Below are 25,680 nucleotides of genomic sequence, written 5' to 3'. Positions count from 1 at the left end.
CAGTAGACGGTAGCAGGTTTGACCTGAGCTGGGGTAGGCATCGAGTCCTTTAACCACTGGATAGGGAGGCATGTATTGATCCCTCTGCCTCCAAGTAAAGTCTTTACAGAGGCTGCCAAGTGTTAAGCTCAAGTACTTTGTATACAAAAGGAAAGTTAACATAAGGAAATTAGCTCAGGCATTTAATTAATACAGTACAATAGTTCACACCACACCAAAGGGTTAATAACGTCACCTCAAGATAATGGCATTGCAGACAGGAAGCAGCACCAATAACCATAAAGAGATTATACAAAGAAGGAACATCAGTTTGAAAATACAAAATACACATTAACCCTTGTATACCCACAAGTCTCAGACGGCTAACATCACACAGAGGTTTTCTTTGTGATGCATCTCTTGAGGCTCGTCGCCTAACAAAATCTATAGGTTTATCTACAGTTGCTAGACGTGCCAACTGGTTTAAGCTTGGTAAGCAGATTTGGCCTCCATAGCCTTTGTTCTGGTCCTCTGGAGGAAGGCAGGTTATTTGGCTCTCACTTGGATCATTTCAACGAGAAGCTATCTGACTGAAAAACACTTTGCCGGGGGCGTGGCTGGCCTGGCGACGAGAATGGCCGCTTAGCCGCGTAGCTCCGTGCCACCCGCTCTCTATTTACCGCCTGCACACCGAATTCGCTCGCTATGGGCAGAACTAAAAGGATCCCGACCGACCCTGCTACCCCGGGGCCCAGCACCAAGCCTCCGCCTCCGTCCCTGAGGGAGTATTTCCATACCCCGGCGCTGCTCCAGTCTCAGTCGGACGATTCCAACATGGCGCCTACCCCTGTTGGCCTTCAAGCCTCGGAGGACGGATCCTTGCCGCGCGCTTCGGAGGGCTCTCCGGAGCCTACTTCCAGGGATTGGAGGCGCATGTTTTCCTCCCTCCCCACCAAGGACGATTTTAGTTTGCTGGTGGCGGAGGTGAAACAGACGGTTCGGGCGGAGGTCACGGCCTTGCGCACGGACATGACGCGCTTGGACACGCGGCTCACAGCCACGGAGACCCGGATGCGGGACGTCGACCAACGGCTCACTCTGCTGGACCGGTCCTACTCCGCTAGGCTTGCTGACTTACTCTACCACCTTGAGGACTTAGATAACCGCGGTCGGCGATGCAACATACGTGTGCGGGGCCTACCTGAGGGTGAACGTCCGGAGGCTCTTCGCGGCATACTGCACAAGCTGTTTTCGTCGATTCTGGGGGTCCCCGCTGACTCGGGTGGAAAACCCATAAAGTTTGATCGGGCACATAGAGCTCTGCGACCCGGGGGTGGCGGCCCGGGCGACCCCCCCCAGGGATATTATCTGCTGCCTCCACAGTTATGAGGTGAAGGACGCCATTATGCAGAAGGCACGTGCTCGCAGATCGTGGGACTTTGAGGGCCATCAGGTCTCTCTTTTCCAGGACCTCTGCCGTTACACCTTGCAGGCCAGGCGAGCCCTTCGACCCGTCACCGCTGCGCTGCAGGAGCGCAATCTTCCCTACCGTTGGGGCCACCCGTTCGCCTTGATAGCGCGACGGGGGTCCACTACGGCCACTGTGCGCACGCCTGCAGACGTGGGACCCTTTCTGCGCGCCTTGGAGCTACCCGATGTGGACGTCGAGGACTGGCATGCCTGGACACCCGGACCCCGCCTGTGCCACCCTCGACCCCTCCGGACCGGCGGCAACCGTCAGAGATCGCCGCGACGCGATGCCCGGGAGGGCGCTCGTGCTCCCCGCGTGGAGGGGTGAAGTTGGCTGCCTCCACAAGCTGCCGGCGCTCCTGCCTGCACCTTCCTATTCTGCTGTTTTTAGGGCCTGAGTGTCTTGCTCTCCAAGTGACTTGGACTTTTTCCATGATGTTGCCCTCCTGGCTCACGTGAGCTGACTGTTTATCATTGTTTATGTTATTTTGTTTTTTATTTTTATTTTTCCTTTCTTTTATTTTCCGCGCTGCGTCCGTGCCCCGTTCCTCCCTTTATGGGGGGACCTGGGTGCGTTATTGTTTAGGTGTTTGCTGCATGTGGGTTAGTGCTCGCTCCACATTTGCACTCCCTGCTCGCTTGTTCTTGCGGCGGGGGACGTACTACTCCCGATCGCTCGCCACTGCGCCTGGACCTGTGAGTCCTGTCGTTTCGGTTGTGCGCCTCCACTGTGTCTCTCTTATGTACATTGCTGCTGTAGTGATCTGGCAGGAGTGCTCTGGTTGGCTCGGTGGCCATCGCCCACTCTTCGCGTGGGTCTCTGCCCCTGGCTCCATAGGTCCTGACGCTGCCCCACACACTGTCACACGCACATGCATCTCGGCATTTATATATATATATTTTTTTTTTTTTCCGGCTCTTACTCTCATTTCCACACATCCTTTCCATTTTTGATTTGTCATGACATGTTAACTGCGGCTGCGGTCTGTTCTTATTAAATCTGTCTGTTCATCGTTTTTTATGCTCGGTGTTGCCTATATGCCTTACTAAACCTGAGTGGGTGGCGGGGCACTGTTATTTTGTTGTGGCGTGTTTGCTGTTACCGCTTGGTTGCGGTTGCTGCCTACTCTTCCTCGCCCGCCTGTTTTCTTGCCCCTAGGGGACCTGGTGTCACACTCCTCCTACTGGGGTCTCTGCTCCCTGAACGGGTGGTGCGGAGTTATCACCGGTATTTGACACAATTCCCTCTCGTTCCCGCCTTCCCTTCCTTTTTTCTGCCCTTGTTTTGTTTCCCCGTCCTGTTGTCTCTCCCTTGTTACCCCCCTGCTCCCTTCCACTGCGCTGCTAGACATGGCTTACCAGCCCTCGCCCCTTACCTTCTACTCGGCTAACGCTAAGGGTCTCAACATACCCGAGAAGCGTTCTAGGGCTCTCCGAGAGTTTCGGTCTTATAAGGCCTCTGTTGTGATGTTACAGGAAACTCATTTCAAAGCGGGGCAGGCCCCCAGTCTAAGCGACTCACATTTTCCTATGGGTTTTTTTAGCAATAATGTGGAGGCTAAGACTAAGGGCACGGCAATCTTGATAGCTCGTACGGTTCCGTTCCTGGTCAAGGACACTCTCCTTGATCAGTCTGGTCGCTATACTTTTGTCAAGGGGACCATTGCGGACACCATGTATACCTTCGCTAGCATATACCTCCCTAATAGGGGACAGGATGTCGCTTTCCGGTCCCTCGCCGCCTCTCTTTCTAGTTTCCGGGAGGGTGTCTTGGTAGTTGGGGGTGACCTGAATGCCCCCCTTTTTCCGCAGTCCGATACGTCCTCTGGGTCTAGCTGCCTCCCACATAGCCGCCTGCGCTCCATGCGCGGCACTTTGGCTAAGCTCCTATTAATTGACTGTTGGCGCTCTCTGTACCCAGAGGCCCGCGACTATACGTTTTTCTCACCCCCCCACAACTGCTACTCTAGACTGGACTACCTGTTTCTCTCCCACGCTCACCTGGACTTGCTGCAGTCTGCTTCTATTTTGCCAATGACCTGGTCGGACCACTCCCCTGTCCTTATGACTGTTTCGTCGCCGTTATACAAAGCTAGAGACTGGACGTGGAGACTCAATGACTCCTTTCTGACAGATGAGACTCTGGTGGCCCAGATTGAGACTGAGTTGGGACTTTACTTTCAGGACAATGAGACGCCGGAGTTGTCCCCACTGGTTCTGTGGGAGGCCCATAAGAGCGTGATCCGGGGTTTCCTCATTCAAAAGGGGGCACAGCGGAAAAGGGCACGCACTCGGGAGATAGACCACCTCACCACACAGATTAGGCGCTTAGAAACTACTCACAAACACTCTTTATCTGCCGAGGCTTATCGGGAGCTCATGACTTTGCGGGGCAGGCTCTCCGATTTATTGCACGCCCGTTATAGAAGGGCCTCCCTTTATAGCCAGCGTTTTTTCCACGAACACGGCAATAAATGCGGAACTCTGCTCGCTCGGATGCTCCGTCCCCTTGGCCGTCGTTCTCACATCCACAAGATTCGGACGGCGGGCGGTCATGTGTCCCCTTTCCCTGCTAAGATTACGGAAGCCTTCCACGCATACTACTCTTCGCTTTACAACATACGGTCGGGGGACCCCCGGGGCGCCCGCCAGGATGTGCACGACCGGGTCTCTCAATACCTGGCCCGCAATGTTCGTCGGCGGCTTACCCCTGAACAGGCTTCCTCCCTGGAGGATCCTTTCTCTGAGGAGGAACTCACCTTGGCGCTACGTGCCAGCCAACGGGGTAAGTGCCCGGGACCGGACGGCTTGCCCTTGGGTTATTATAAGACCTTTTCTAAGCGGCTATCCCCCTTTCTCCTCCGGGCTCTAAATTCCATACGGGAGGGCTTTCAGGTACCGCCCCAGGCCTTGGCGGCCACGATTGTTGTCCTTCCCAAGGACGGGAAGGACCCCAGCCTCTGTCAGAGCTACCGACCCATTTCTTTACTTAATGCTGATTTCAAGTTGTTTGCGAAGATGTTGGCCCTCAGGTTGGGCCGCTTTCTTCCGTCCTTGGTCCACCCCGATCAGGCGGGTTTTGTTCCCCAACGGGAGGCCTGTGACAATACAGTTAGAATCCTCAATGTTATCCATCGGGCGCGCGGGGCGGCCCGGGGGGTCCTGCTGTTGTCAACTGATGCCGAAAAGGCGTTTGACAGGGTGGACTGGGCGTTCCTGCGGGCCACCCTGGAACATCAGGGTCTGGGCCCCGCTATGTTGACGTGGATCGCTGCGTTGTATAGTAAGCCCACGGCTCGCATTCGGATTAATGGGGCCTTGTCGCCCCCGGTTGCTATCGGGAATGGCACTAGACAGGGCTGTCCCTTGTCCCCGATGCTGTTCGTGCTTTCTCTTGAACCATTCATGGAAGCTATTAGGGCTAATGCTGACATACAGGGTTTTTGCTCAGGGTCGGTGGCTCTTAAGGTGGCAGCATATGCCGACGACCTCCTTTTTGTTGTTACTAATCCTAGTGTTACCCTACCGAACATTTTGAACGAGTTTACGCTTTATGGGGCCCTGTCGAACCTGAAGATTAATTATTCCAAGTCCGAGATCCTTAACATTTCTGTCCCTCCCGCTCAGGTTCCGGCACTTCAGGCTAGTTTTCCTTTCCGGTGGTGCCCGGAACGGATGCAATATTTGGGGGTCTGGTTGACCGCTGATCTGGCGCGCCTGTACCAGGCTAACTTTGTGCCGCTGCTTTCTGCTATGACTGCGGATCTCCGCAAGTGGGCGCCCCTTTTCCTTTCCTGGATAGGTCGGGTTAACGTAATCAAAATGAATTTGCTCCCCAGGGCTCTTTACCTGTTTCAAACGCTGCCGATCCGCTTGCCGCGGGTTTTCTTCACTACACTCCGCTCAGTTGTAACCAGATTCATCTGGGGAAATAAGGGCCCCAGGCAGAAATTTTCTCAGCTCACTCGCCCCAAATCGCGGGGTGGGCTGGCTCTCCCTGATTTTCAAAAATATTACCAGGCTTCCCACTTGCTGCGAATCATTGAGTGGAATATCTCGGGGCCGCACGAGAAGCCCTGGGTTGAACTGGAGTTGGGGGAGTTGAGGGGGAGGGTGCTTCATGCTCTCTGGGGCCCCAGGTTTGGCTGTGGGCTGGAGCGGCATCCTTTGATTTCCGCCACTCTGGCGGTCTGGAGGCGCGTGGGTCGCTTCCCTCGGCTCTCCACGTCGCCCTCTCCCATGCTGCCCCTCTGGCGGAATCCGGACTTTGCGCCGGGTCAGGCCTGGGGGGGACTGGCGTTCCTGGGGGTCCTGCTGCCGGTTCGTCTGCACTGTCTTTTGGGGGAACGGGGTATTCTGCCCCTTTCAGACTTCCATGCACAGGGGTCCCCTTCCTGGTTAGACCGATTCACCTACCACCAATTGTCCCACTATGTGTCCTCTCTCCCGAACCAGGGCTGCCTCTACAGGGGCCTGACGGTCTTTGAGTCGCTGTGTACTCAGCCGCGCCCGCCGGTTGGGGCCATCTCCTTGCTCTACAGCTTGCTGCTGTCGCTGTTTTCTGACACGTTGCCTTCTTTCTGTCGCTCCTGGGAAGCTTCCTGCGACATTCGACTTACGGACGCTGACTGGTCTAAGCTTTTTACCCTTACCCACCAGAGTTCTAGGGCTACCAAGACGCAAGAGACGAACTATAAAATCCTGACTCTTTGGTACCGCACGCCCGCAAGACTACATGCTATGTTCCCGACTGTTCCCGACGTGTGCTGGCGTTGTGGGGAGGCTGTGGGTTCCGCGCTTCATATTTGGTGGGCCTGCCCTGTTATTCAAGTTTTCTGGCGGGAGATCTACCGCGTCATCTCTGAGCTCTCCGATTCGCCTCCTCCCTTCCAGGCTTTTCCTATGCTCCTGCACCACACTTCGCTTTCTGTTTCCCAATTCAAAAAGTCAGTGGTTCGGCATTTGCTTGATGCTGCGAGATGTCTTATTCCTTTGCATTGGAAGTCGGATCGCCCTCCGTCTTTGCAGGAGTGGATCTCTAAGGTGGAGGAGATCAGGGTGATCGAGGACCTCTCGGCTTCGTCTCTGAAACAAAGGGACGCCTACACTGCTACTTGGTTTCACTGGCTTTTGTATGTGGGTGGTCGTTCTCAGTAGGCGCCTTGATTGTTTCTCATTCACACGTTGTTCCTGTTCCGTGCCTACTATTGCTCTGTATCATCAATGTGTCCTTTGTGTTCTCCAGGGCGTTTGTATCTGTACGCCTTTGCATTTTTCTGTATCGCGTATCTTCGTATGATGTTTTGTTTTTTTTTGCCTTATTGCCATGTCATTCTAGCCTTTTTGCGCTGTTCCCCTTGTTTTGATTCCTCCCCCCTCCCTCCTTCCTTTCTGTACCCCTTTCCCCTTTTACTACAAAAATTTGAAAACTCAAATAAACATTGGATTTTGAAAAACACTTTGCCGTAAGATATAAAGAGGATATAAAGAATTCTAACCTTTTTAGCTCTTCTTACATATAGGGGGGTAGCCCATCATGCCATTTTCAAGGTAGCTTTTCTGGCTGCAGGTAGGAAGAAGTGTTTTGTTTTTTCCATCACCAGTGGTTCCTGGAGACATTTGGGTCCGTCAGATTATTTTAAGGTTACAGAATAGACTTTTGTCAGCTTCCTCCAGTTTTTCTTGTCACAAAAAAAGTTAATCTGTTTACCAAGTGGCCCTTGTGTTAGAAATTCAAAATCTACTAGACAAGCAGGCTCCTTGGAATGAAACAGAAACCAGCACTTATTCCAGGATCTTCTTGGGCCAAAAAACAAACTTTTCAGCCTATTCTGGAAATGGACTCCTTTATATCAGTGGCTTCCTTGGAGGCTTACAATTGGATTATAATTCTTGAAAAGTCATCTCTCAAGAATCTGATTCTTAGGTACACAAATTTTTCTTTATCTCAGCAACAAAAGAAGTGTTCTCAGAAAATCAGTCAGGAGCCTCATTGTGAGGCCCCATTCAGGCTGCGGAGCTGCTTATCTCTAAATTCCCCCGTCTCTCTACAGTTCCCCCGTCTCGCTACAGTTTCCCCCTTTACTGTAATCCATTCCTGGATTTTCTTATGCTCTGTACTTCTGATTTGTTCCCAGTTCTGCTCTTTGCTTCAAGTCCTGTTTCCTTTTATAAAGTGTGCTCCAACCGTTTATGTTTGTCTCAGTCAGCAGTCTCTAGGTATGTCCTTCTCTGTTCTGTGTTTAGATTCAATGTTAAGTTTCAGCTTATTATTAATGCTCTTGCTTGCACAGTGACTCCTGAAATCACCATCTTTGGGCACTCTGGGTCATTACAGTCATCTGTATAGACCCAGTTTGTGACATATGGCCCCAGGCAAAAGGCCAGGAGTTTGCAGACGGAAATTAACGTGCTTTCAGCTCGTCTGCTTCTGAGTTATGTTGGCTCTGGTGTCCTTTCAGCTGGTCAGCTCTTCTTGCCTGTTATGAAGCATACCTGTTTCTGAATCCTGATGTCACGTCTACCATAAACCGGAGTACTCACCGCGGAAGTTCTTCTCCTGGAGGAGTACGCTGAGAAGCAACCCCCAGGTATTCGATGATCCCAACAGTGAGGAGGCCCCGGAGTAGGTAGATATGGAGAGGTAGGTAGTCTCTGGGTATAGCTGGAGAGATCCACACAAAATAGGGAAAGCGGAGATAATTGGTTAGGGCACAATTCGCTAAATGAGGCGGTACAAAAGTGCAGGGAATGGCGGAGAGCAAAACCAAACGCAGAGTCAGACGAGCCAGGGGTCATACACAGGATGGGTAGTCAGCCAGAAGATGGGTCAAATCCAAAGCGGATAGCCAGACGATCCAGGTCATACACGTGGAGGAACTAACACAGCCGAATCACAGATCAGAGGGTAGTCAGGACAAGCCAAAGGTCAGATTCACCATAGAACGCTACTGAACAGGTTAACAGCAAAAGACCGCACCAGGGTACAGGTAACAGGGGTTCTGGATTTTTAAATTTGGTGCCGGTAGCCACCACGCCCCCAACGCTGATGTCACGCGTGCCCCCTACCTGCCAGAACGCGGCAGCTGCTGCTAAAACTAGCTGCAGTAGCGCGCGTGTCCAGCAGGGGGAGCATGACCGCCATGCCGAGCACCCAGCCGACGCTTCCTCCTGACCTCGCCACGAGGTAGGTGTAGCGGCGAACCGGGAGCCGGACGGACGGACACAGGACGACGGGGGACAGCGGATCTGCGGGAGCGGTTGACACCTGAGTCTGCAAGAGTCGGCTTCCTCATGCCTGTTCAGTTAACCTAATTCCTGCCCTGTAGGAGGTCAATCTGCTAAGCAGTGTTCCGGTCATCTGGTGTTCTCTTCTCCTGGTCTGCCTGGACCCCCCTTCTATGAGAGTACCTTCACGTCCCTGAACATCCGCTAGAGACAGCTTCCTCATTCTCCATATGCTGATCCTTGTTTCGGAGGAGAGTTTGCAAGAAGTGGCTTCCTCATTCCTGTTGATATGCTGATTAATGCTTTGGATGGAGTTGGTCTGTGCTGGTCGCCGAAGTACTCCTTCTGAAGAGATTCCAGAATCCTGAGTATGCTGGTTCCTGGGAGAAAAGGCCTTAATTCTGTTGATGTTTCTGTTTGCGTCCGGAGACCGCTCATTCGGAGGCCCCGTTCAGCCTGCAGAGCTGCTTATCTAGGTTCACCCCTCTCGCTACAGTTCCCCCGTCTCGCTACAGTTCCCCCTTTGCTGTAATCCATTCCTGGAGTTTCTTATGCTTTGTCCTGTAGTTCTGATACTTTGTTTCCAGTTCTGCGCTTAGCTTCAGCTCGGTTTCCCTTATAAGGTGTGTTCCACCCGTTTGTTATGCTTGTCTCAGTCAGCAGTCTCTAGGTATGTCCCTTCTTTGTTCTGTGTTTAAAGGACCCACGAATATTGGAGTACTTTGGCTTAGTGGTGGGCCAAGCATACTATGGCCATAAGATATGACTAAATCTCCAATTGTTATCATATAGTCCTAGGCTAGTCCTGTATTTATGTGTGTCAGTCTTTTATGTACCTTTGCCCTCTTTTCCCTGAATCATTCCAGGATCTCAGTTCCTCTCTCCTCTCCCCATGTCCTAGTTTAAAGGAGAAGCATCTGAGGATCTCGGCTTCTCACTCCATCCCCTGTGTTCCTTGCCTTGTTCCCTGTCCTTCGTTATGTCCTGTACCATGTATGTCTTGTCTAGCTATGTTTCTTGCCGTCTCCCTGTTCCTTGTTCTCTCCCCTTGCTTGCTATGTTTCTGCTGTTACTCTGCTTAGCTTCTCTACTCCCAGCCTGCAGCATCCTGCACATTTCTCTGTAGAGCTATGGTTCATGCCTGCTCCAGGGTGCCTGCAAGATATCACTTTTTGTTCTGGACAACATCCGCTGCTATGTCAGGGCGCTGGTATGTGGCCACACAACCCTAGGTGCTCAATGCATGGAGGAGTGTGGTTACCCTGCACCAGGCCCTGTCCGACTCAGCTACTGCGCAATATCTCCTGAACACAGCCATTGGGCACTCTGGGTCTTTACAGTTGTCTATATGGACCCAGTCCCTGACACTCATTCATTATTCTCCTTGCTCTGTTCGTAAGGCCATGCGGGTGTGGGCCTGATGGTGTCTGCCATTCCAGGGTCCCTTGCACAAAGACACACCTGTGGCCTCTATAGCCAGGGCCGCCCCTACAATGGAGCCGAGTGGGGCAATTGCCCCAGGCGGCATTTTAGAAGGGGCGACACTTTGCCGCCCCAAGTGCTTTTTTTTTTTTTTTTGAAGCGGAGGAGAGAGAGGGGCGCCGAGTGGTTTTCACTTACCCACTCAGCGCCCCTCTCTCTCCTCTGCTAGCCCTCTAGCTCGGTGCCGGCTTGTAATGCTGAGCGCCGGAAGTGACGTCAATTTCCAGAGCAGGGAGACTTAAAGGTAAGTACCGGGGGGGGGTAGATAATGGCGTCGGCGAAGTTTAAAATGACCCCCCCCGGCGTAGGCAGTGGGGGGGCGACATTTTAAACTTCCCTCCAGGCGGCATTAAGTCTTGGGCCGGCCCTGTCTATAGCGTTTGATCCTAAAATCCTGGGACAGATGTCCTCACACTCTGGAGAAGTTTATTCACATACCAGACGTTTGAAGGCCAACCTCGCTTGGTGTCTAGTGCTTGCACAACTCCAAAAGGGTGTGCCTTTTCATGAAAGCCTACGGTGCCGTGTTGCAAAAAACACCTCCAAGATAGGTTGGGGGGGGCTCACATGCCTGGCTGAATAGTAAAGGGCTGTGAGAATTTGAGCAATTCCACAAATTCTACCGTTTTTACTAATGGGATTTCAGGGAGGTCTCAGACCATCTTCTATTTTAATTGCAGACCATTGTTTGGCTCAAAAACCAATGGCTCTCCAAATTTCCAAACTCCTCTTCCTCCTTGGCTTCAAGCTGGAATATTTATGTGGACCTCCTTTTGAACCCCTCAATGATTGTTCCTGACAATGGCTGACTCAAAAAAACCTGTTTTTAGTCAGCCAAAAAAGAGTTGGAGAACTGCTGGCCTTTTCATGAGGTAATACCTTGTGATGTTTGGAAATGGAACCCAATGGCATAATTCCGAGGTCGAGGCAGGCAGCAGGTAACAAAGTCCAAAGGAGAGCTGAGATTTGGTAACTGGGTAGTCTGGTAGAAGATCAAGGGAGCAGGAATAGGAACCAGGGCCGAGGCAGAAATAGGAATAAGAATATAGGCATGGTTTTGTGGGTTTTTATGCTTCCTGATATCCCATTGTGCCTCTGTTGCCAGGCAAGCGATGTCAGATGGAGCATGTCTTCCTCAGGTGTCTCTACTTTCTTTAATGGTGTACTTCCACCCGCCATAATGGATGGTGGAACGCAAGTTCTCTGTTGTGGAACACATGCGTGCGCCATTTTGTGCAGCGGGGAGGCGGATCGCACGTGTCTGCTGCTTCGGAGGACCCGGGGGTTTAGCCAGGCAGCATGGAAGAGAGGGCTCCTGCGTGGGACCTGGACGCATCAGGTAATATCTGACCTCGGGTTGTAAGTAATTATTTTCTATATGACTTTAGAAGTCTCTCACATAATTGTGGAAGAATATTGGCCCACTCATCTTTTTCATTGAGGTTTTCAGGCATTTGTTTATGCATAGCTCTCTTAAGGTCCTGCTACAGCATTTCAATTGGTTTGAGGTCTGTATTTTGACTGGGCTATTGCAACACTTTGATTCTTTCCTTTTTCAGCCATTTTGTTGTAGATTTGCTTGGGATCATTGTCCTGTTGCATGACTCAATTTCGACAAAGCTTTAGCTGTCAAACAGATGGCCTCACATTTGACTCTCAAATACTTTGGTATACAGAGGAGTTAATGTGCTTGACAATTGGTATAAAGTGTGCTGATTTGCTGTGTTTTTGCCAAATGCTGCGCTATGCATTACAGCAAAGCATCTCAATTTTGGTCTCATCTATCCAATGGACGTTGTTCCAGAAGTCTTGTGGTTTGTTCAGATGGGACTTTGCAAGCGTAAGCCATGGTGCCATGTTCTTTTTTGAGATGAGAGGATTTCTCCTGGCAACCCTTCAAATCAAACTATCCTTGTTCAGTCTTTTTCTAATTGTACTGTCATAAACTTTAACATGCTAACTGACGCCTTCCCAGATAACACTTCCCAGATTGATAGGCAGCAACAATTGCTTCTCTCAGATCATTGCTGATGTCCTTCCAGCTTGGTATTGTGTTAATACTCACCTGAAAGCTCCAGAGAAAACTTCTAAAACTTCGGCTTTTATAAAGGTGATCACACTTGATGACAAATGTGTTTTGTTAGCAGCACCTGTCTGCTACTTATATCTTAATTCCTATGGATGCATTAAGGGTGTACTTGGTTGTTCACACGTGGCTTCTCCATTTTGGCATTTTTGTTGTTGAATAAATCATGACACAATGTAATATATAATGTGTTGTTTATCTATCTGAGGTTGTATTGACCTTATTTTAGACCTGCTAAGGAACAGATCATTGCTATGTCTTGATGTAAAATCATAGAAATGATGTGTAAATTATTTTCACATGACTGTATATACACTGATCAGCCATAACATTATGACCACTGACAGGTGAATTGATTTAACACTGATAATATTGTTGTTATGGCACCTGTCATTGGGTGGGAAATATTAGGCAGCATGTAAACATTTCATCCTCAAAGTTGATGTGAACGACTTTGACAAGGGCCAAATTGTGATGGCTGGGTCAGAGCATTTCCAAAACTGCAGTCCTTGTGGGGTGTTCCCAGTCTGAAATGGTCAGTACCTATCAAAAGTGGTCCAAGGAAGAAAAGGCTGTGAACCTGCAACAGGGTCATGGGCGGCCAAGGCTTATTAATGCACATGGTGGGACGAATGCTGGCACGTGGGGTCAAATACAACAGACAAGCTACTATAGCTCAAATGGATGAAAAGGTTAATGCTGGTTCTGATAGAAAGGTGTCTGAGCACATAGTGCATCGCAGTTGCGTATGGGGATGCGTAGCCCATGCTGACCCCTGTCCACTGCCGAAAGCTCCTACAAAGGGTACATGAGCATAAGAACTGGGCAACGGAGCAATCGAAGAAGGTGACCTGACCTGATTAATCACGTTTTCTTTTACATCACGTGGGTGGCCAGGCGTATGTGCGTTACTGGGAGAACACATGACACCAGGATGCATCTTACAGGACTTAAAGGATCTGCTGCTAATGTCTTGGTGCCACATACAACAGCACACCTTCAGAGGTCTAGTGGAGTCCAAGCCTTGACGGGTCAGGGCTTTTTTGGCAGCAAAGGGATGACCTACACCGTATTAGGCAGGTGGTCATAATGTTATGGCTGATTGGTGTGTGTGTGTGTGTGTGACAGAAAGGTATGCAGAAAGGTATGCAGAATTACAGCTAAGGTATGCAGAATACCATCTCTGGATGTCAGCTAAGAACAGGAAACTGAGGCTACAATTCACACAGGTTCACCAAAATTGAACAATGGAAGACTGGAAGAAGTTTGCCTGGTCTGATGAGCTGGGACATTCAGATGACAGGGTCAGACTACATGAAAGCATGGATCCACCCTGCCTTAGTAACATAGTAACATAGTTCATAAGGTTGAAAAAAGACCAAAGTCCATCAAGTTCAACCTATATACATATTGTGTCCCTACTGTGTTGATCCAGAGGAAGGCAAAAAACCCTTATGAAGCAGATGCCAATTGCCCCATACCAGGGGGAAAATTCCTTCCCGACTCCAAATATGGCAATCAGAATAAATCCCTGGATCAACGTTCTGTCCCTATTAATCTAATATCCATAACTTGTAATATTATTGCTTTCAAGAAACATGTCCAGGCTCCTTTTAAACTCTTTTATTGAGTTTACCATTACCACTTCCTCTGGCAGAGAGTTCCATAGTCTCACCGCTCTTACTGTAAAGAACCCCCGTCTGTGCTGGTGTAGAAACCTTCTTTCCTCCAGCCGTAGAGGATGTCCCCTTGTTATAGATACAGTCCTGGGTATAAATAGGTCCTGGGAGTGATCTCTGTACTGCCCCTTATATATTTATACATAGTTATTAAGTCCCCCCTAAGCCGTCATTTTTCCAAACTAAATAACCCTAATTCTGATAATCTTTCTGGGTACTGTAGTCCTTCCATTCCCCTTATTACTCCGGTTGCCCATCTTTGAACCCTCTCCGGCTCCACTATATCTTTCTTGTACACTGGTGCCCAGTACTGTACACAGTATTCCATGTGTGGTCTGACTAGTGACTTGTACAATGGTAGAATTATTTCCTTGTCGTGGGCATCTATGCCCCTTTTGATGCACCCCATGATTTTATTTGCCTTAGCAGCAGCTGCCTGACACTGGTCGCTACAGGTAAATTTACTGTTAACCAAGACTCCTAAGTCCTTTTCCATGTCAGTCGTCCCCAGTGTTTTCCCATTTAATACATATTCCCAGTCTGGATTTTTCTTTCCCATGTGCATAACCTTACATTTATCTGTGTTGAACCTCATCTGCCACATCCCAGCCCAAGCCTCCAACCTACGCAGATCCATTTGCAATCGTGCACTGTCCTCTATTGTGTTAACCACGTTACAGAGCTTAGTATCGTCTGCAAAGATTGCTACTTTACTATACAATCCCTCTACAAGGTCATTAATAAATATATTAAAAAGAATAGGACCCAAAACTGACCCCTGTGGTACCCCACTAGTAACAGTCACCCACTCAGAGTATGTACCATTAATAACCACCCTCTGTTTCCTATCACTGAGCCAGTTACTTACCCACATACACACATTCTCCCCCAGCCCAAGCATTCTCATTTTATGTACCAGCTTTTTATGTGGCACCGTATCAAATGCTTTGGAAAAATCAAGATATATGACATCCAGGGATTCACCCCGATCCAGTCTTGAGCTCACCTCCTCATAAAAGCTGATCAGGTTAGTTTGACAGGACCGATCCCTTGTAAACCCATGCTGATATGGAGTCATACATTTATTTTCATTGAGATTTTCCAAAATAGCATCTCTTAGGAAAGATTCAAACAGTTTACATACAACAGAAGTTAAACTAACAGGCCTATAATTCCCCGGGTCAGTTTGTGTCCCCTTTTTGAATATTGGCACAACATTTGCTATGCGCCAGTCCTGGGGAACAGACCCTGTCACTATAGAGTCCTTGAATATTAGAAATAGGGGTCTGTCTATTACATTACTCAACTCCCTTAGAACTCGGGGGTGAATGCCATCTGGACCTGGTGATTTGTCTATTTTGATTTTTTTTAGGCGGCACTGCACTTCTTCCTGGGTTAGACAGGCGACATATACTGGGGCATTTATCTCATCCTGCTGTATATTACCTGGCATTTCATTTTCCTCTGTGAATACAGCAGAGAAGAATATATTTAATAGATTAGCTTTTTCCTGATCCCTGTCTATAACTTCTCCCTCATTACTTTTTAAGGGACCAACGCTTTCATTTTTTACCTTTTTACTATTTATATAGTTAAAGAACATTTTGGGGTTTGTTTTACTCTCTTTGGCAATGAGTCTTTCTGTCTCCACTTTTGCTGCTTTTATCTGATTTTTACATATTTTATTTTTTTCCCGATAGCTTCTTAGTGCTTCCTCACTGCCTTCCTGTTTTAGTAGCTTAAATGCCTTTTTTTTGCCATTTATTGCCACCTTTACATTTTTATTTATCCACATTGGTTTTCTCTTGTTCCTGACTCTTTTATTCCCATCCGGTATGTACTTTTCACAGTGAGAATTTAAGATATTTTTTAAAAATCTCCCATTTAGTGTCTGTGCTTTTGTTTTTGAGGACATTTTCCCAATTTACATTGTTAAGGGCTTCTCTTAGTTGATCAAACTTTGCCTTCCTAAAGTTCATAGTTCTTGTGGCTCCTCTAAGAGTTCCCTTATTGAACGACAAGTTATAATGTATTATATTGTGAACACTATTTCCTAGGTGCCCTCTGACCTGCACATTAGTTACTCTGTCAGGTCTGTTGGTTAATATTAAGTCCAGTAGAGCACCCCCTCTGGTTGGGTCCTGTACCATTTGGGACAGATAATTATCTTTACTTATAGTCAGAAACCGGTTTCCTTTATGAGATTCACAGGTCTCAGTTTCCTACTATTTCTACCCATAATGACTCCACATCATCATTTCCCTCACATATATTCTCCCGCAGTGTGGCCTTTAGGCTGGACTTTACATAAAGGCAAACTCCTCCCCCTTTTCATTTTTTTCGATCCTTCCTGAATAGACTATAACCCTGTTAACCGCCCAGTCATAGCTATCATCCAACCATGTCTCTGTTATATCCACTATGTCATAATTTTCTACAGACATTATTAACTCCAGTTCGCCAGTTTTATTGGTCAGACTTCTGGCATTAGTAAGCATACAATTTAGAGGTGTATGGTTTTTTCTCCTATGAAGCCTATCCCTATTAACTATTCTAACCCCTCCCTCCGCTCCACCCCCAGTTACATTTATAAGCCCCAGCTCTCTATCTATACTATCTTCCCCTTCTATATTGTAGTTTCCCTCCCCCTCTTTCCCTAGTTTAAACACTCCTCCACCCTTCTGGCCATCTTCTCCCCGAGCACAACTGCACCCTCCCCATTGAGGTGCAGCCCGTCCCTACCGTAGAGCCTGTATCCGACAGAGAAGTCGGCCCAATTCTCCATGAGCCCAAACCCCTCCTTCCTACACCAGCTTCTGAGCCACTTGTTTAGCTCCCTAATCTCCCGCTGCCTCTCTGGTGTGGCACGTGGTACAGGTAATATTTCAGAAAATACTACCTTGGAGGTCCTTGCCTTGAGCTTGCTACCTAAGTCCCTGAAATCATTTTTAAGGACACTCCGCCTACCTCTTACTTTGTCATTGGTGCCAATGTGCACCATGACAGCTGGGTCTTCTCCAGCCCCTCCCAGTAATCTGTCAACCCGATCCGCGATGTGCCGAACTCGAGCGCCAGGCAGACAACACACTGTTCGGCGATCCCGGTCTTTGTGACAGATCGCCCTGTCTGTCCCCCTAATAATAGAGTCCCCCACTACCAGCACCTGTCTGGCCTGCCCTGTGCTCCTCCTTCCCTCCTTACTGGAGCAGACACCGCTCTGGCGGTCAGAGGCAGTGACTTGCTGCAGTACTGCTAACTCTGAACTAACATCCCCCTCATCTGCCATCCGGGCAAACTTGTTGGGGTGTGCTAGATCAGGACTAGCCTCCCTGGCGCTTTTCCCCCTACCCCCCCTTCTAACTGTAACCCAGCTAGCTGCCTGACTGTCCTGTACCTCCATCCCGCTATCCTCCCCCACCTCTACCTGCGAGAGAGCTTGCTCAGTGAGCAGCAGACTCCTCTCCAAGTTGTCAATAGATCTCAGTGTTGCCAGTTGCTCCTCTAGACTCAGGATTTGTGCTTCCAAATGAGCAACCTGCACACATCTCGCACAGCAATATGCACCCTCGAAGCGCTGATCAAGGATTGCATACATTGAGCAAGATGTACACCTGACCGCATTGTCAAACATGGAGGACATCTTTACTCTGAATACCACAAACAAACAAAACACAGTGCTCCCCTTGCAATAGATATAAATATACTCTCCTTCTTTGCTTGTAACTCCTCACTTAGAGATGTCACTTAGGAGATTCGCCCCAGCTCAGGATTCGCTTGTGTGTCCAAGCTAAATGCAACTGCAAAATGCCGAACAGGATAAACGGTTCAGACTGGTGGTGGTGTAATGGTGTGGGGGACATTTTCTTGGCATACTTTGGGCCCCTTAGTACCAATTGAGCATTGTTTAAATGCGACAGCCTACCTGAGTATTGTTGCTGACCATGTCCATCCCTTTATGTCCACACTGTACTCCAATGGCCTCCACAGTCACCAGATCTTAATCCAAAAGAGCATCTTTGGGATGTGGTGGAATTCACATCTTGGATGTGCAGCTGACAAATCTGCAGCAACTGTGTGATGCCATCATGTCCATATGGACCAAGATATATGTGGAATGTTTCCAGCACCTTGTAGAAAGTATGCCACGAAGAATGAAGGCAGTTCTGAAGGCAAAAGAGGGTCCAACCCAGTACTAGCACGGTGTATAGATGTATGTAAAATCAGTCCCGTTTTCACTGCATATACACCCTGTCTTAATATTCCTCAGTATATTTTCATGAGTGCTCTGTATGAAGTAGCAATAATTTGTCTTACCATAAATTTTCTTTTCCCTAGAAAAGTGGCAGTAGGTATGGGTTGTTCCTTCTGCTCAGGACAAGCTTCTGAAAGACCGAGTAAGGGTTAAACCCCCCCCTTACAAATAAAAGCCGGCAAACTGGAAGAGCCCTCAGTAATAGAAAGAATACCACTAACTCAAATTTCATAGGGAGGGAACTACGTACTGCCACTATACTAGGGAAAAGAACATTTACAGTAAAACAAATTATTGTTTTTCCCTGCGTATAGTGGCAGTACGTATGGGATATAAAAAGATCCCTTACATGGGAGGGATAGAGGCATTGACGACTTGAAGAACATGACGGCCAAAAGCCGCAGCAAGGTCTAACCTATAATGCTTAATAAAAGTATTCCACGAAGACCAGGCTGACGCTTTGCTAATTTCTTCTGGGAAAGCCTTAGCCGGCCAGGAAACTGACAGATCGAGTAGAGTGACCGTTAATATGAGAAGGTACATCTACTTTCCAGGACACATAGGCCAAACTAATAGTATCAGTGAGCCACCTAGCCGTAGTAGATTTGGACAACGCCTGGCTGCAGATTTCCCATTAAACTGAGTAAACAGGTGGTCAGAGGAACAAATTGTTGCAGTACGTTGTAAATAGATCTGAAGAGCTCTTTTAACATCCAAAGAATGCCACCTGATCTCTTCTGGCAAAGTAGGATTAGGAAAAAAGGTAGGTAACACTATAGGCTGATTGATGTTAGTCCGTGACAAGACTTTAGGCAGGAAAGATGATCGAAGATGCAGAACCACTTTATCCTGATGAAATACAATGAACTCACTGGAGGCTGAGAGAGCTTGAAGTTCACCCACTCTTCTAGCTGAAGTGAGTTTTAAAGGAGAGGAGTTTTAGAGATACCTCCTGTAAAGGTTCAAAAGGCACAGCACATAAAGCCTTAAGAACCAGAGACAGATACCAGGGAGGAACCGATGATCTTGAAGGAGGCCTTTGTATAGAAATAGCCTTGAATAAACGCCTAATAAAAGGATCCAAAGCCAAGTCCAGAAGCAGGAAGTGATTAAGGGCGGACACTTGCCATTTCAGTGTAGCCACCTGAAGACCTGCACCGAACCCCTTCTTGAGAAACTGCAGGATGACAGGAGCCGAAGGAGGATAACTCTGCAAATTTGGATCCTGGCTTCATTCTAAAAATGTTCTCCAAGTCCTGAAATAAATCAAAGATGTAGACTTTCTAACAGATTTTAACAACAGACTGGCCATAGCCCCTTGAATACCTTTCTCCTGTAAAATCAGCCTTGCAGCATTCATGCTGTTAAGCGAAACATCTGGATGATGTGTAGATGGACATTGAGGTTTTCCAGAAGATCTGGAGATGCTGGAAGTTCCCATGAACAAATTGTCATCTGGATTGCAAGCACCCTGGCATTGTCCTTCTTGATCTTCTGCAGGATCCGCGGGATAAGTGCTACCGGAATCGCCATGTCACTGCTAGTCCGTCCAGAAAATTAGGATAGTCCATTTTGTAAAGGACTGTTTTTTCCTGTTTTGTCTTGTAGCCATGAGGTCTACTTCTGGACGACCAACTTATCAAAGATAACTGGGCTTAGAGACCACTCCACCTGAGAACATCTGCCCCTGCTTAGATCGTCTGCCAGCGTATTGAAGGCCCCCCTGATATGATATGCCAACAGATCAAACAGAAACCACGCAAAAATCTCCCAACACAGACACTGGAGTTTACAAATTTTTGTGCCGCCTTGTCTGTTGACGTAAGACACTACAGTCGCATTGTCTGACTGAACTTTTACGTGCCGGTTGATTATCCAAGGTTTGAACGACTTTAGGACTTGAAAAACAGCATTCAGTTCCTTGTAATTGGATGACTGACTTGCTTCTTCTGGAGACCATCTTCCTTGGGCTTTATGAAACCAAAGGTGGGCTCCCCAACCTGTCTCTGAAGCATCTGTTGTGACAATGTACGAGTCTGCTGGTCGAAAACAGAGCCCGTTGCAAAGGTTTGTCCTTACTTTCCACCAATTGAGATGGTGTAAAACTTCTCTTGAAATCTGGACCTTTGAATCTAATTCCTCTCGAGACCTGGACCAGATGGAAAGAATTTGCCATTGACGTGGCCTCATCCTTATTCTGGCCCATCTTACTGCTGGGATGGTAGAGGTTAAGAGACCGAGAAGACTCATTGCTTTTTTCGTTGCATACGGTTCATTGCCTGCCTGATCCGCGTGATCTTTTGAGAAGGAAGGGAAACAGAGTCCACTATGAGACCTAAAAAATTGATTTTCCTGGCTGGAGTAAGATTCGATTTTTCTATGTTTACGATCCATCCGTGTTGTTCCAAAAACGCTATTGTAGTTTTTATGTGGTAGTTGAGTAGACTTGGAGAGGATGCCTTGAGAAGCCAGTCGTCGAGATACGGGATGATGGCCAAACTGCGAAGTCTCAATGGTTTCCATTCTGAAACGTTGATAAGCAATATAACGGTTGGCGGCTTTTAAATCGAGAACCGGACTGAATTTGCGGTTTGGTTTGGGAACAAGAAAAATTCGGGAATAAACTCCTTTCGATTGATGTTCCATAGGAACTTGCTCGATGACTCCCTTTTTTAACACTTCTGTCGATAAAACTTTGTTTTCTTTTTGTGAGGTATGAAAAACACAGTAAGTGGTCACGAGGAATCTCGAAAAACCTGATCTTATAGCCTACAGCCTGCGTTTTCTGTAGACTGAAACCATGCTTCCTGGAAGTGTTGCACGCGACCTCCTACTATGTCAGAATTTTCTTTGCTTATCCTGCCTGCTATCTAGCATATCTCTGCTTATTGCAAACGTTAACACCCAATCACTTGTCAGTAAGAGTAAAAGTAAAAATAAAAATGAAAATACTTCCCTAATATTACACTGCCGCAGCCCAACAATACACTCCTCTCAGTGTTCAGAAACGTATACAGCAGAAATAGGGGCGCATGTGTATATAGGGGAAAAAAAGAAATATATATAATAATATAGTACTGTCTAATAGGTATAGAATGTGTGAAAATATGAATGCACTCACAGACAGTGCTGGTATAAGAGGCTCTTCAAGGCTAAAATAAGTCCTTTATTGCTTCATTAAAATCTATGGGTACACACAACACAGTGCAGCTCACGATCAAGATAACGAGGTTAACTGAAACATCACCTATACCTCAAGTGGAATCAACATATGGAAAAATACTAAAACAATTGTATCAGTCCTCAGTAAACCACAATGACATTTGGAAATGGCAGTTTAGGGAAATAAGAAAAATCTAGAAATATATGTGACAGTATAAAAACCATGTTTAATAAAATCACAACTGTCAGTCTAAAAAAAACTGTGCCAACACATATGCACAGACAACATAGCCACCCACAACAGCAAGACCTACGGTATTAAAGGATCATATACTTGCACATCTAGCAATGTAGTGTATATGATACAATGCACTAAATGTGACCTAGGATGCTACATTGGAGAAACTAGCCAGCAATTAAATAGAAGAATGAACATGCACAGACATTCCATTAAACACCACAAGGAAAATTCCTACTGCACCCCTGTGGGACACCATTTCACGCAAAATGACCATTCTGTCAAGGACCTAAAAATCAAAGTACTGAAAGGGGACTTCAGTAATACCAAAGAAAGACAAACATTTGAAGTCAGAATGATTCAACTATTCAACAGCAAGAATAGAGGACTCAATGTCGATTTGGGTTTCCTGTCCCACTACACAGGTTTTACATAAACCCCCCCACCTGCTATATGTACTGTATTTTTAGTGCACCATGTTCATCTATATGTACCTGTATATATGACAACATGTGTAGACATATACATTCCCATCCCATTCTTATATTCATCACTGCATTCCTATTCCCTGTATGTGAGCACTACCATCTTATGTTTTTTTGGTTTTTTTTTTTTGTTATCTTCAGCAGTGCTAAACCCCCCCCCCCCTCCAAATTCCCTACTCAGAACATTTATGACCCTCTGGAGGGACACATACTTTTACAACATCTCACCCTCCCTTATCAGATCTGGGTAGTAAGCACCCCCCCCTCTCCTGCCACACTACATTGAATTCTATGTGTCGTTTTGCTCAGATATGCTTTAGACTTGAGAAAGGGAGAAGAGCTCCCGAAAGCTTGTCATTCCAAAATTCTGTTAGTCCAATAAAAAAGGTATTATCACAAGATACTTATTCCATCTGTTATTTGATATTGACACCACTGGACTAATATGGCTACAACCTCTACTCTATATATATATATATATATATATATATATAATATATATATATATATTTATGTATTTATTTTTTGTACATTTATTTTTTTTCTTTTTATACTAATCACTCATGTCGAGGCATGTCAGCAACACCGTTTATTTTTAGGAAGCGATTCCGATCGCTTCCTAAGCTGTTTTAGCCGGACGCCGCCGCGATCTTTGATGATCGGTGCAGCGTTTTTAACGGCAGCCCGTACACGTACAGGCATTGTCATTATCTCATTGCACGGCAACCCCTTACATGTACGTGGATTGTCGTTAAGGGGTTAAAGCGCAGCAGTAGGCACCAACATGTGCACAAGAGGGGTTCACCCGACAGTAAATAAGGCAAGTGCCAGTGAAATAAACCTGTGGCAGTGTAGGAGCCAAAGCCCTAATCCTATTCACGAGGTGAAAGGCCCAAACCCAGACATGCCAAAAACTCCAAGGCAGGAAAGCGCAATGAAGCAGACCAGCCCCAGCAGCCTAAAGGAAAAAAATGACGCGCAGCGCGGTGAATGGCGGCAGGCGTACCGCACAAACCTAATGCAGATGTGACAAGCGCCCACAAGCCCAAGTAAAATCAACCTCGCAGAGCCGGGAAAAACTAAACTGCACGGCAAGGACTAATGTTGCGAGAGACAGTTTAGAACAAAGGACCAACAGAGGGCTGCCCCACACTGCCAGCAAAAGTGCCGGCACGCGAGGCAGAGGAAGGACAAAAAAAACAGTGGTCAGATGAGCGACGCGCCACATGGGTTTGAGGGAAGGGAAGGCGGAAGCGGTATCTAGCAAAGGTAGGTAAACGAATTAGCAGAGAGGATAAAACTGATCAGAAGAAATAAAAAAACAAATAGGCAATAAAACTAATCAAAACATACAAAAATAAAATATATATATATAAGCCCATATAAACACAATAAAACAAAATAAAGGTAAACCAAATAGTAAGACTGCACCAGATAGACAATTAAAATAATCTAGACAAAAGATCAGAAGAAATCCAATAATGTAGATAAACTAGACAATATATGAATACATTGGAAAGTTCTCACCAGGAGACTAAGGAGCAAAGAAAGAGGAGGAGTTACCAGATGTGGGGACTTACTTAGAATGTTACTTCCTTTTTGATTGGTTGTTTCTTGTATCCTTTGTTAACTGTTTTGCTGCTGGGTGTTAACAATAAAGAAGGGGTGATGCAAAATATGAAGCCTCATGTCTTTAATAAAATTTAGATTAATTCTACACCAAGGCTAGATTAATCCCTAATTGTGCCTCATAAAAGGGAAAATTACTCCATGAATTCTGGATCAACAATCTATAACCAATCATGTCCATATAACCGGTTACATCCAGTATTATTTTTTGGTAAAACAAAATAATCCAGCCCTTACTTGAAGGCATCTGAAACTGATTGCATAACTCCTATTGTGGTTAGCGAATGCCATCAGAAAGTACTTTGAAAATTGGCGTGTGTATTCCTGTAATGATATCATATCCCATGCATTTATAAAATATTCATATATTAAACCTTTCGTCATTACTGGAAACCTAAAATGAGAACCATTTGTCTGATGTAAAGACTCAGACCTTAATGAGTCATGTCTTAAACATAGCTTTACGCAGAGCCGTAGGAAGGGTGAGGCACTCGCCTCGGGCGCAGCTGCGAGGGGGTGCACAGCTCAACAGGGCCCTGTGGTGAATCACATTGTTGCCTAAAAAACAGTAACGATTCTATAGAGGAGGGGGCGAGCGGAAAGGCCACCTCCCCTGGGATGGTTTTCAGGGGACTGCCGAGGCAGCGGAACGATTGTGCTCTACCCAACTAACCCTGCTAATCAGGCGTCCCTGTGGGCAGTGCGCACCCAGGCATCAGTGCTGGTCTGGGGTGGAGGTGTCCGATGAGCAGGGCTGGTTGGGGATATCACAATCCCCCTCTAACCGGCTCAACCGGCTTCTCTCTAATCACTACACGCCGGCAAACGATGCAGAGCACCGGGATATGATGTCACCTTGGCGCTCAATAGCCGGCGTATAGTGATGAGGGAGCAGTAAAGAAGTGGAGTGACAGACCTCGTGCTCCCACCACAGGATGGAAGATAGGAGATGATGGAAGATGAGAAAGGTAGGAGATGGGGAGAAGGGTGTAAGGGCTGTGTATATGTGTGTATGGGCAGTGTGTGTGTGTGTGTGGGCAGTGTGTGTGTGTATGGGCAGAGTGTGTGTGTATGGGCAGAGTGTGTGTGTGTGTTTATGGGCAGTGTGTATGTAAGCTGGTGTGTGTGTGTATATATGTGTGTGTAAAGGCAGGGGAGTGTGAGGGCAGTGTATGTGTATACACAGCCTTGTGTAAGGACAGTGTATGTGTGTGGGCAGTGTGTGTGTGTGTAAAGTCAGTGTAGGTATTTGTATGTTTGTAAGCTGGTGTGTGTATATATGTGTAAAGGCAGTCGTGTGTAAGGGCAAAGTGTGTGTGTATATGCGTATTAATGAGCAGGTGTGTGTAAGGGCAGTGTATGCGTGTATGCGTGTTAATGGGCAGGTGTTTTTAAAGGCAGCGTGTATGTGTGTTTATGGACAGGTGTGTGTAAAGCAGTGTGTAAGGGCAGCATATGTGTATATATAAATGTGTGTTTGTAAGCTGGTGTGTGTGTGGGCAGTGTGTGTGTAAGGGCAGTGTAGGTATTTGTATGTTTGTAAGCTGGTGTGTGTGTATATGTGTGTAAAAGCAGTCGTGTGTAAGGGCAGTGTATGTATATATGCGTATTAATGGGCAGGTGTGTGTAAGGGCAGTGTATGTGTATATGTGTGTTTATTGGCAGTCATGTGTAAAGGCAGTGTATGCGTTTGTGTGTGTGTTAATGGGCAGGTGTGAGTAAAGGCAAGTTGTAAGGGCAGTGTAAATAAAACAACCTCTGTGTAAAAAAAAATAATAAAAAAAGGCTGGGGGGCACAATTTTCCTTTCTTGCCTTGGGTGCAAAAGGAGCTAGCGACGGCTCTGCTTTATGCCTATCCCGTGCATGTTTTAACTCCACTTCTGCTGGGAGACAGTTCCACTTCAACCACCTTCTTAGTAAAGTAAAATTTCCTAAAATATGGCCCATTCGCATCATTAATTTGTCAGTCTGCCTATGCATTTTTTTTCAA

The 25,680-nt window shown here is 47.0% G+C and overlaps 1 protein-coding gene across 5 annotated transcripts in view; it reads left to right on the top strand.

Moving 5' to 3' along the window:
- The window catches only part of NPRL3 (NPR3 like, GATOR1 complex subunit), a 177,692-nt gene that overhangs the window by 99,477 nt on the left and 52,535 nt on the right, over positions 1-25,680 (top strand). The gene's annotated exons all lie outside the window — the stretch shown is intronic.

This window comes from Spea bombifrons, chromosome 7, assembly GCF_027358695.1.
Source record: "Spea bombifrons isolate aSpeBom1 chromosome 7, aSpeBom1.2.pri, whole genome shotgun sequence".
Taxonomy (NCBI): Eukaryota; Metazoa; Chordata; class Amphibia; order Anura; family Pelobatidae; genus Spea; species Spea bombifrons.
The sequence above is the reverse complement of the archived record's forward strand: the minus strand, read 5'-3'. Positions and strand labels throughout refer to the sequence as shown.